Source organism: Megalobrama amblycephala, linkage group LG11, assembly GCF_018812025.1.
Source record: "Megalobrama amblycephala isolate DHTTF-2021 linkage group LG11, ASM1881202v1, whole genome shotgun sequence".
NCBI classification, from domain to species: Eukaryota; Metazoa; Chordata; class Actinopteri; order Cypriniformes; family Xenocyprididae; genus Megalobrama; species Megalobrama amblycephala.
Window position 1 is genome coordinate 33790076 of NC_063054.1, and position 13867 is coordinate 33803942.

Below are 13867 nucleotides of genomic sequence, written 5' to 3' on the forward strand. Positions count from 1 at the left end.
TTCAGAAATCATTCTAATATGCTGATTTGATGCTCAGGAATCATTTCTTATTATTATCAATGTTGAAAACAATTGTGCTGCTTAATATTTTTGAGGAAACAGTAATATATTTTTTTTCTGGATTCTTTGATGGATTGATCAACTTAATGGATTCTTGAATGAAAGTATTAATTTCCTTTTAAAAAAACCTTACTAACCCCAAACTTGTAAATGTTAGTGTAAACTTTTAACTTTTTTGTGTTTAACCTGCTTTGTCCCAGTTCTCAAGAATCAGAGCATTACATAAACTCTGATTTTTTTTTTATCAGTCAAATGTACATGACAGTTAAACAAGCTTGTTCACTTTCACTTCTGTTTTGATTTTACAATATCTTTCAATATTGCATTCCGTTATGTTTTATTATTATTTGTGTATAATGCATGAAAAGATCTAATGTGAGCTGCAGGTTAAACTTAAAGCAAAAAAGTTGGTCTTCTCTAAGCAGCTTCTAAAACTAATCAAATATAATTCCTGGTTTTTGTACGTTTCATAAGTTTTTGTTTTCTGAATGCGCACTAAATGAATGATTTAATGAGGATCTAATTTAATATGTGCCTTCATTAGAGGAAAGGCAGTGTGGCAAATACAGCATATTAATGCTGTTGATGATAATTTCTAGCTAAATATCCTGCTCTTTTATTACATATTAAAAGCCACTAACAGAGTTTCCGTAAACGGTTTACAGAAAATTCTCAATACTTCATTGCCTCATGTAATTTCTTTGTAAAGTACAAGTTGTTCAGACTTTCCTCTGGTATTTCTCAGAACTCATATCATTTTGTCTTATCTCAAAGTGTTTAACATCAATCAACGCTGGATATAAATATTTATTCACAACCCCGTTTATGGGAAATTAATGAGCTGAGGTGGAAAGGAGATTCACGACACACAGTGGTCCACCGAAGTGGAGAATAAGGAAATCTGATCGGGCGTCCGTCCAGGTCTCCTCCTCTCCACTTAACACTGCTGGAATATCATAGGGCCCATGATAGGTCCTTGTGGAGCTCCTGCTCTTGTGTGGTTTGGACAAGCGTTTGATATGAAATGAGAGTGTGGCGCCAGAGAGGCCTATTCCGAGTGAAGCTCTATGAATAAAATAATATTTTCACAGTTTGACTTGCATTATTTCTTTTTCCCTGCGCACACGTTTTTGCTAATTGATACCGTTTTATGGAGCCGTTTCTAAGGAAATGGATATTTATTGTAATTGAATGATGAGTGCTAATTGTGCGGTTAAGTTTCTAGATCATTCTGAGTGTATTTGGACACTTAATCCAAATGTATTTGGATGTCATTGAACTAGATCTGTCTATCTGCCTAGATACATTTATGAAGATGACACATATTATATATATATATATATTATTTACATTATATATATATATATATATATATATATATATATATATATATATATATATATATATATGAAAGGTATATACTGTATATTTACTTAACATGATGATAGAGCCATTATGTTAGCTGATGGTATGTCACAATGTCACAGACATCTAAACTGGGTTTCATTGTCCATAAAATGCAAAGAAACCTACTTTGATCTGGTCGTTTCATCCTTGGGCAAAGATGAGTGATGTCTGCTAACAGATTTAAACATGAGCTTTCAGGCCATGGATCAAAGCTCTCCCTTTGCTTCCACTCTCTCATTATGGCCAAAAGCCATCCAAGCCTGTCTCTATTTTTCCTTAAAAGAGCCTCAAAAGTCTCCCAAGACCTGTGCCCGTCAGATTTACAATAGGGAACGGGACTATTTACCCGAAGTAGGAACCATCCAGAAATAACAGTGCAGAAAAATAAATGGAGCCTGCTATATTTTTCCACACAAGTAAGAAAATATGCTATAGGACTTGTGCCTCGCTGGTTCGTAATTAGTTCTTAAACATTCTCCGCCTTGGATCTCTGCGTCCACATTCAGCGTTTCTGATAATATACAATGCGGCATTAATGTCAAACATGTCTCACTCTGGTTCAGAGCTGTAACTCTAATCTGTTTGTACAGACTCAAGTGATTCACAAGTCCTCAAGGAGGAGACCCTACAGAGACAGTGGCTCACTGTCTCTAGAGTCGATGCTTGGATTTGTCAATTAGCTACTTTTAAAGGAATAATTAACCTAAAAATGAAAATGGACTATTATTTTTTTCTACACTCATAAAAATAAAGTTTTTTTTTATTGGCATCTATTGATGAAGAAAATCTAATGTTCGTTGCACAAAACATTCTATATATTGGAAAAACGTTCTTTAGATTATTAAAATATTCTTCACACCTCAAAAAAAAAAAAAAAAAAAAAAAGGGTTTTCGCAACCATTTTGGGTTCCCCCCAAAAAGCTTTCAGAGAACAGTTTATAAAAGAACCTTTTTTTTTTTTTTTTTTTAAGTGTACCATGAAACAAAAGGAAAACTTAGAAGGATTGTACCAGTAGCTCTGATGCTCTTATCCACATAATGAATGTGCGGTTACCTACCGTTTCTTTCAGTGATGCCAAGTCCAGGGTTTTCCCGCGGAATTGGGCTACTTTTACACTGTTGCCGCGGGTTGAAACGAACCCGAATAACATGATATTTAGCCCCTGAATAGCGAATTTTACCAGGGGAACCCAGTCAAAAACGCGGATTTTGCCCCCTGGAACTAAATTTTTACCGGGGGACCCCCCCCCCGACACGCCATTGGGCTAGTTTTGAGTAGCAAATGGGCGGGGTTTTGTTGTGAAAACCTGGCAACCCTGGTTTCTTTCGCGGGCAAAGTCCAGTCAGATTTCGCTCATGTAAGTTGGTTACGCGAGCTCGCAGCTCTGACAAACATAAAACTACTTGGTTTGAAAGTGACTTTTGTGTGAGCAGAGCTTCATAAAATCTAATTTAGCAATATTGTGATAGTTTTGTGTGAAAAACGGATCAAATTTAGGTCGTCATCATTCGTTATTTCAGTGTTATTTCAATTCAAATTAAATGCTTAATTAAATTTTAAATAAGTGTCTTGAGCAAGTGAAAAACTCCAGGAAAAGCCTGTACCATGCCTGTACCAGCCATTTCTTCGCTGAAGTAACTTTTTTTGTTTATGTCATGGCCACGTGATCCTGAGTGGCGTATGTGACGTGAACCCTGGTGTGAAGAGAACACTGAGGTAATTTATTTTGCAGATTAGCCTACATAAGAATTAAACCCAATGTGAAATAAACCTTAGATATTTACACATTTTTTTGTTTTTACCAAATGCCAAAGGAAGAGACCCAGTAGGTACACTACTGATAACAAATTTAATTAAAGAAGCAAAGAGGCTACTATATTTTACGAAAACCTTTATTTTCTACAACAGTCTTAACATTTTCTTAAAAGTATGAACTGTACAAGGTATTATAACAGCAAATTGGTCACTTCCTTATGCCAAGTTTGAAAACTTGCTTAAGGTAAAATAAGTGCAGAGCTGGGTAGTAATGGATTACATGTAATCTGGATTAAGTAATCAGATTCCAAAAATCAAGTACTTGTAATTAGAGTAAATTACTTTTTAAAATGCTTGTAATCAGACTACAGTTACTTTTTTTATGGATTAGATATTATTTACACAATGGCAGTTCACAATTTATTGATTCTCCTAGTTTTTTAGTTTTTTAATGTTTATGTTTTTTTCATAATAAAGCTGCCTCTTATATATGTTTGTGATTCTTCAAGTTTTTCCAGTGGTGAGGGGGAATATAGATTAAATATAGAGGAATATATATGAAATACAGATTAAATATATATATGAAATAATAATAATATAATAATAATAGTAATCTATATGAAATATTGATGAAAATTTTGATGTAGCAGTGATGTTGCTGTGAATTTCATGTTTTCAATATTTGTTTTTGTAATGTTGCTGTTTTCTAAATTTACTTAATTTTAAGTAAATATGTTTTAAAATCATAAGATGTGATTTTGTTTTTTTCAGTGTTACTATCAGCAAACACTAGCAGGTACATTAGTGTTAGTATTTTGAAGTATTAACTGTCCATACCTTGCACTTTAAAAAGAATCTGTTGAGGCTCTTGTTGGTGAATAGAATATATTTTTTGGAATATATTTTTTCTTTATATCTATCAAAATAGTACAAGAGTATCCTACAATATATGTGACATCAAATAAGGGTTAGCACAAAAGTAATCTAAATGTAATCCAAAAGTAGTCCGATTACATTAGCAAAAATGTGTAATCTAAGAGATTATATTACTGATTACAATTTTTTTCATGTAATTTGTAATCAGTAATTACAATTCATATATTATCATACAATTCAACTGATTACAATTCATAAGTAATCTACCCAGCTCTAAGTGTAGGCCTAAGCGTAGCTTTTTCTTGCAGATTTTTGCTCTTTCTCATGCTATTAGCTTACCGCTGAAATTCTAATTTACTAATTCTAGTATAAAAAAATCATTTCATGTCATTATTTCATCACCTATTTCATCACCCTTGTTTTATTTATTTATTTATTTTTTATTATTATTTTGCCATTGCAAAACATGTCCAGCAGATGGAGGTATCATCGCTTTATGACATTCTAATCACATTTTGACCAATGTGTCTGTGGCACAGCAGACACACATCTTAAACTGTGCACAAGTGTGTTCAAACAAAGGCTTGACTGTGAACCAGATGAACAAAGTATTAAATTACCACAATCAGTGACAGTTGAGAATGAATCAATGTTTGAATGAGCGTCTGGTAGTGTCTGAGTGACTTGACCGTATAAACAACAGTCAGTTCTAAAGCTCGCAACAATAAAAAATGGATATCGCCAGATTTATTGAGTATACAAAACCATATATTATTGCTGAACTTCTAAGACTCTTGCAAGTCACCCTATTTAGCCTCATTTTGGTTGTATGTTTGCAGTTCCTCTCCGGATTTCAGTAATATTTAGTTTTTAGGATCACATGAAAGTTTACTGTTGATTTGTGGTCTAGTAGAATGAACTGGTCTCCAGAATTCTGACATAAATGCATTATATCATTTTTATTAGGACAAAGTGGAAGAAACATAAATCCAGGTTTTTCTTGGAGAAACAAAATATCAGGTTTTTCCTCACAATCGTAATGAAGTTGCCATGTGACTGACATGCAGTGGGATTTGATGGAGATGGTTGATCTGACAGGCACACGCCTGTGGCTTCAGTAGAAAGCTGACGACCTAACCAGAGGGATTTCTGGCTCTGCAGAGCTCCAGTCTGGCAGACGAACTGGACATCAAAGCGGAGCAGTGGGGTTTAGTACTCACCCTGTCATACAGAACTGCTCCAGATCCACAAACACAGAGAAATCAGATACTTTTAGGGTTATTCTACAAAACGGGTGTCATTTGTATCCCATTTGTATCCCTCTCATTCATTTGTTAAAACTGAGTCAAGAACACTAGGGTTCTATTTTGAACTCTATTGTGCCTTTTCTAGAGTGTATTTAAAGATGGATTTTATTAACACATAAGCACATTACTTATCTTGTATATGTTGAAAATCCTACAGAATTTTAAATTCACTTTATCAAACTTAGAATCATAGAACACCCTTTTTTGTTCATTACTGAGGTTTTTTTTTTTTTTTACAATTTCCAGATGAGACATTTATTTCAATATATTTCATTTTGAATAATGGAGTCTGCTGCATTATTATTTTATAATAGCCTATGTGTTACATTCTATGGATTTAATTTGTATTATTTGTTATTAAAAAAGTTGTAACCCTGAGTTTATCATATTTGTCTCATTTTTAATGTATTTTCATGTATTAATCGCTTTTTTATTGGCAATATGTGAACAGCTTGTAGCTAAACTAAAAAAAAACAAGACCTTCCCCGACTTCCTAGGTTGTCTATGAAAGCCTGTAGGCTGATTTTAAGGATTCGGGACGTTTTTGCCGGGAAAATCAAAAGGATGTGACGTTTATGCGCTCTGCCCAGCGCCTCTCTTCCCTTTTCACAGACCGGCGGTGCGTTCCAAACGGGATATATCACCCTCCAAAGGGCACTTCGGAGTGAAAATAATCATGGTCGCCATGTTGAAGGGTCGTTCCAAACCAAAGTGCTCAAAACTGGCCAAAGGGCCCTTTGGAATGAAGGATTTCGAAGGGTATACAGTCTATGGGTACAACCGATGGACACTTCGGGCCCCCATGATCCTTTGCACAGGGAAGTTGTTTGACGTCACAGAATGGGTAGCTACAGGTTGCCTTGCAAGTCCAGAATGATATATCTTCTACAAGATATATCAGTCTGGTCAGTCCGCCCTCCGTCACGCCTCGAGTCAACTCCAAACCGTACAGTGCAATCAGATTCGTTTATTTCAGTGACGCAAACAGCGTCACTCTAGTGCGGCAAAAGTCCCTTCAATATCAACAAAGATTGCGCACGGGAGACCCGAGAGTTTGTTCTATTCAGCCGTAAATTCAGTTTTAAATGACCAAAAACACATTAATTATTTACTTTTCGCTGTTGACTCTCTTGTCGCTTTGCTAACGTCATATCCGCCCTTCTCTGATTGGTTTACTCTGCTTCCTGTCTGCTCTTATTTGCTCCGTCCTAGAAATCGAATTGATTCAATGGCCGACGAGACTCATCCGCTGGTACAGTGGTGAGGCTGGATTTTCCAGGCAAGGGTACAGGAGGCTCAGAGTTCGATTTTACCTATAAATGTATATATTTTTATATACTACTGTAATATTTATACGACTTAGATTTGGTACATTATTATGGTCAAAACAACATTGTACTTCAACAAAAATACTTTGCAGCTCCCTTTATCAGTCCATTCAAATGTTTAAAATACTGGTGCGATAAACCTAAAATAAATAAATAAATAAACTAACGTTAAACAAAGGGCGCAGCTTGCACAATTTACTCCTCTTTGATTGTTTGGTTTTAAGATGACGCAGAAGTGCGTTCCAAAAGAATTGTTTTTTTTTTTACCCCTACACCCTTCATCCTTTCGAAGCTCTCACTCCGGAGGGTAAACCCTCTGAAGCGATTAGGGCATAGGGATGAGCCCTTCCGAATGGAACGCAGGGTGTGATGACGCAATTTAACGGTCATCAATATCGTAAATCCTGCAAAGTTTTTTATATTTTCATTTTTTTTAAAAACGTATGTATATTTAAAACACTATACTTAGTATTATATTAACTTTGCATCAAATTACAAGAAAAACTAGTTAACGCTGCAGTGGGAGTGCTGGTAAAAATGACATCTTTCTCTCTTCTGAGTGCCGTTATCAATCTCTCTCTATTTTTTCCTCTTTTTGAAAGTTGTGAAAACACTACTGTGGAGTTTTTCTTTTGCTATTTGAGCAAATGGAAACAAAAAACCCTTGTTATTAGCAACACCGGTGACCGTTAAATGAACTGCAGCTAGCAACGTATTGCTCGTGCTCGTGAGTCGTGCACACACGTAACGTACAATAATGAAAGTGATTCAAGCCATATAGTCACGGCTAAGTTCTTTTTCGTTCTTTGTTTAGAAATGAAAAAGTAATACCTTTGCAGTGATAACCAACATCAGGACGCCATCCATGCTGCTAAGAGCTACAAGATGAATATCGTTGAGAAAGCACTGCAGCAGTTAAAGGTGCAAAAGAGGATCTTTTCGTCGACTGAGAAACCAAAGACTGTTACTGAGATTTTTAAATGAGCGCATGCTAAGAACAGCCCCCCTCCTTCCGTTCAAGGGAATGCCTCCCAAAACTCGTGCACGAGTATTGGAACACGAGTGTTTACCACCGGCATAGAGTGCCCCAGGCATGACGAGTTTTTGTAGGCAAAACCCGGAAGCGAGTTAGCATTTTAGGACTTCCGGTTCCAACGCCGTCAAGTCTATGGGTTTTTTGAATGGGTTTTTGCTAAATCGCCTGAAATAAGGTCTGTGGTAAACAAAGCCTCTAAATACTTTCACGTTTTGATCTATGACATAAAACACACCAGTTATAACCCACTTGTGATTTTTTAAACTTTTACTGTGTCTTAAATTCGGCGGTTGCTAACAAATTGCTAAAAGGGACTACTTCCTTTGGCGGGGACTTTAGACGTCATCATTAAAAATGGGACATTTGGACAGCATTTCTCATGAAAAAGTGGATAAGTATTCATACACAGCGCAGATCATAATCAGCGAGCATGTTTTTAAATAGAGTTGTTTTCTAAATAAAGTTTGAGGAAGCTTGGTGGTGACGACGTTGATCCGCGACCATGGTGTGCTGTAGTCCGTTTATAGCCTACTGTTAGCCTTTTAGATCTGACGACTTTATTTAGGCTTCAAAATCTATAAATGTTGTGTTAACTTGTAAAGATTATCTTGATAGACAAAACGTGCAAGTGTCATATCCCTTTGTTAAACACAGAGCTTATTTTCTGCGATTTTCCAAAAGTCTATGGGAAAAATGAATAGGCTTTCAGTCCAGGGAACCCGTGCGCCGCTAACTTCCGGGTTGGCCTACAAAAACGCGTCATCCCTGGGGCACTCTATTCTCTGTATCGTGTTAGTGGATTGATTATGTCAGACTCACCGCAGGAAACTCATAATCTGCAGTTGTTATTCCTGTCTCCTGACAAAAACATTTCATGCGGCGCCTGTGGAGTGTGGAAAGTTACTGGAGCGCGCAGCCGCGCTCGTCTCTCACAAGGAACGTCACGGCAGTGATTGACAAGCCAGAGGGCCAATCGTTTACGCGATGATTGGCTGATGTTTTTAAGGCCCTACCCCGTGCACAGATGATGTATATTAATATTATTCCTTTCAGTGCACCTAATAAATAGTCTTTTATCAGTTAGTAAAGACAGTTTCAAGTAATATTGCAAAAATGTATAAAACAAAACATCCTCTTTAGCACCTTTAAGAAAGCATCTGATCATAGCGATGTGGCTATGTTTGCATAAACTGTGCATCATGTCACCAGATGAGCTAGGCTAATTAAAATGACAGTTATTATAGTTTGATTAAATATATTTGAGATTATAGATAGGCTATGGCTATATGTGAGATTGAAATAATCCCTTTTCTTTGCATGCCACAACAGTAGGCTACAGAATGGCTCTTTCAGCATTAAGCTGAACATTGTCATAGATATATACATAGATGTATATGTCTATGGAACATTGTAAGCATTTGTTTCACGCCTAGCCTAGACCCTTTTCACATTTCCGGGTTTCTCAGAAGCGGAAGTCGTCATAGTTTTGTAAAATTCTATAGTGGTGAATGAGAGAATACATTAAATATATTTTAATATTTGAAAAAATGAAAATTCTCAGAAATTTCAGCATTATGTTGTTTTAAAATGTATTAAATTCCCACAAGGCTTTTGATATAAAATTTAGCAGCAAACTAACACATAAACACATTATTTATGCTGTATATGTTGAGAATCGTACTTTTAAATTCACTTTATTAAACTGAAAAAGGCACCTGTTTCATAGAATAACCCCTTTTGTCAGTAGAGTTTTTTTTTTATTGTCCTTTTTTTGGTACTATTTCTAGATGAGACATTTATTACTCAGATATATTTCATTTTGAATAATGGAGCCTGCTGTATTATTATTTTCCTCAAAACTGATTGATCAAAGCCGAAGCTGTAAAAGAGATTTTCTTCATTATCCTTTAACATGGAATCATATGGTGAGCAGAAAGGGTGATTACAGCCTCAGTAAAAACAGATTGTCATTTCAGTTTTTCATTTAAGTATGGAAATGTTGCTCTTCCTGTAGCGGCAGGATGTGGCTGCTTGCGGAGACAGTTGCGCCTGAGAGGACCCTAATTCATTTAAGACATGACTTGGTGCCTGCGTACGAAACCAGGACAGCCGAGTTTTCTTCTCGGTGCTCCATCATGCGATATATCTCTCCACATAAGAGCTCAATCTGCTGTTCCTGAGCCCGGCTTTACCCACAGAAGCTCTCGCAAGTCCTCGGCTGTCAAGAGAATTCGTTTTATCATTCAGCCATATAAATCATCGCAAGCTCCACAGGAAATCGAGAAAGTTTGACTTTCCAGTCATAAACCATAAAATCTGTCATTAATATAATAACATGCATTGGGATATTTGGAGACGGGGCTAAATGAGTACCAGACCTGGGCATCGATAAAACGGTTTGGCTTGCAACATCAGCTCCAGCGTTTTCCAAAATACAGTATCAGAAATAATAGGCATAATGTCACCGGGACTATATGTCACTCATCATGCGAGATCTCTGGAAACGTGATTTGACCGGTTTGCATTACCAGTTCATTAGTTCTCAATTAACACTCAGTCACCTCAAAAGGTTTATAGGGCCGTTTCTTTGACGAGAAACATGTCTTTGCTCCTCTGTGACTGGCCGAGACTCAAGATGGAGTTTCTTTCCAAATATTTCACATTTTAGTGTTTGGCTCAATCCTATGGAAAAAGGCTGTTTTGCATGAATATTTGGCATGCTGCTGAACTCTGTCCATCATATGCAAGTCGATCTTCACCGAGACGCTCACTTGTATTGAGCGGCCTTTGACAAGTCAGATGGAAGATAACTTGAGCCTCCTGGCACAAACGTATAGATTTAACAATGAGATCTATTGTTCATCTGGTAGCTGTCCATGGTACTGATAGCAGAGCCGATTGGTCCACAACTACCTTGATTATCGTATGGTGGGTCTGTGCATACTTTTACCAAAACCGCTCGGAAGTTTCTTAAATATGTCACGTTTAAAAGCGCTTTGACCTTGGAACTGTCTGAGGACAACTTTATAGCGGTCATGCTCAATAAATCAATGTACTTTATCTTTTATGCTGTGATCATGGATTATTTAGGAGCCTTTACACTCTCATATAAGATGACATGAATTAGTATTTGCACAAGAACAGCACAGAGCTCATGTTGAGCAATGCCTCAATTTGTCCAAAAGGCAAAATTTGGAATACAGCTGTGAGATTGAAGCACTAGATGGCGCAGCTGACTGTATCTGGACCTCCTCATAGTGTTAAATCTGATTATTAAAAACAACACCAACAGAGACGATTGTTTCACACAAGTGTTGGCTACGAATCAACTTAAAGATGATGTTACAATATTGTCTAGCTGTTTTACACTGAAAAAAGAGAAAAGAATAAAGGCAGTATTATTTGACATCACTGAATCAACCTAAATATATTAGGTAACACCAACAAAACTAAATGTAAGAGTTTTAAGGTAGAAGGGTTATTAAATTAATATTTATCTATAGATTCTAAATCATATTTTAAGCATAAATGTCACTAAACTGTTCCAGATTTGTGCTTAAAACTTTCAAAACGACTAGGAAATAGGAAAATGAATATATTAACTTAATATCTTATTTTGCTTTTCAGGTAAATTTAATTTACCTGAAATATACTACCGGCCAAAGTTTTGGAATAATTAATATGTCATTAATAGAAGTCTCTTGATTAAAAACACAGTAAAAACAGTAATATTGTGGAAAATGATTACAAATATCTGTATTTCATTTGAATATATTTTATAATGTAATTTATTTCTGTGATGGCAAAGCTGAATTTTCAGCATCATTACTCCAGTCTTCAGTGTCACATGATCCTTCGGAAACCATTCTAATATGCTGATTTGGTGCTCAGTTATTAATAATGTTTTTTATTATTATCATCATTGTTGAATTGATGAACTTCATTGTTGTTTTTGCTGCTTAATATTTTAAGATGTGATACATCTTTTCTGGATTCTTTGATGAAAAAGTTCAAATGAACAACATTTGTTTGAAATTGATTATTACAATTAATAATGTTACAAAAGTCCTTGCTGAAAAAAAGTATTAATTTCTTTTCACCTTTTGAATGGTAATGTATCAAGGTTTCCACAAAAATATTAGACAGCACAACGGTTTTCAGTATTAATAATAATCATGTTTCTTGTGCAGCAAATCAGCATATTAGAAGGATATAATGGAGCTGGAGTAATGATGCTGAAAATTCAGCCTTGACATCAGGAATAAATTATTTTAATTTAAATTATTTTAATATAAACAACAATCATATTTCACAATATTACTGTTTTACTGTATGTTTGATCAAATAAATGCAGCTTTGATGAACATACCGTTAAGAGACTTCTTAAAAATAAAACAATCCAAAATTTTCACTGGTAGTGTATGTTTAAATTATTTGTCTAAAGTTATTTAAAGATTTGTAGACATTTTTAATGCAAAGACAGAAGTACTGATTGAGAGAATTCATTTTTTTTTGCACCACTGGTGGGCATATTAGTAGAAAGCATTTAGTGAGCCCTTTCAAACACAGATCATTTACAGACTTTCGGTTGTTTGACACAGAGGTGCTGACTGCTTTGTGGGTGGAATGTCTCTCTTTCTCCTTGTTTCTTACTTAGTAGACAGTAATTGAAAGATTGATATCAAAGGGAAAATCTGGGGGAATTTTGCATGACCAAGAACAATATGGTATCAGGTAGAGTACAGCACATTCTCAAATACTCAACACACCCAACATTACTTCAGATTTCACTGCACTGTATTTAATAATAATATACAGCAGGGTCCAAAAGTCTGGAGCACAGTGAAAACCTGGGATTTCAAATCTAATTTGGGTGCATTTAAAACACTCTCAACAACTTCTTTGTTACAGATAAAGGACCTTGTGCTCTCCGGCTCATTAATTACTGGATGTATCTGAACTGTGAACCTAAAACGTGCTTTTCCCACTCAGTTCATATTCATGGAAATCCCAGGAAGGCTCCGGGTTTAAATGGAGATGGATCACTCTCTGATTATGCCTGTTATGTCTTCAAGTAATGTGTAGCAGCCCCAATTTAACAGACATCACTACCGGAGAGACGAACGCAGCACTGAGACCAGCCGTGCGCTTCCAGGACCATCCAAAGCAAATGTTGATCCAGACTTTGGTCCAAGTCAGTGCGCTCTACAGTAGTGCACAAACCCTGAGCTGCTTCCCAGCTTTCATCTCCGGCCAGGTATCTTCAAGGTTCATTGATAAGGCAATGAAACTGTATGTAAATGGAACAACCCGGCGCATGGACTTCTGGCCATTAGTCTTCCCTAAAGCCCCAATGTGACTTTTAATCAACGTCAAACTGGGGAAAAGAGACAGAGGACAAAGTTTAATGACGGAGATGATATATTTAAAGAGGAACACAGTAATGCCAGGAAACTATGATAGAATACTACTTTTGAGACCAACGAGATCATTGCAAAATCTCTCTTTATTTCTCTTACAAAGAAAACTATTATAATCAACATACAACAATCAAAAAAAAGCCAATTTCTTTCACTGTTGTCATGATAATTTCCCCTTAAACCCTTTTTCTATCCGTGGATAAAAGAGAACAGGCTTCACAGGGAAGAAAAGCAAGATAATTTAAACACAGATGTGCAAAGGAAACAAAGCATGCAAGAACCAGAGACAAATTTGCTACAAATTGCCCTCAGTTAACCTGTCAGATAAATACTAATTTACAAAAGAAGAAATGAGATAATAATTCAACAAAACTAGGGTGGTGTATTTACCTCCTGCAATATACAACATGGTCTCTGAACGATGTAAACATTTCGTACACACTCACAGCTATTTAAATTTATAGGCAGACGCCCTGATTTGAAGCAGTGTCTCCGTCGGGATGACGGAGGAACCAGGAATGCTGAACCGAGCCTGGAAAATGAACCATGACCAGTCCGACCAGAGATGCAATACTGGACCAATGTTCAGGAAAATAAGGACAAAAACACATCCTGCTCAAGCTAAGAGCTTTTGGTTTTTTAATTGCTTAAATATGGGCTTTACAAGCCATATTTTA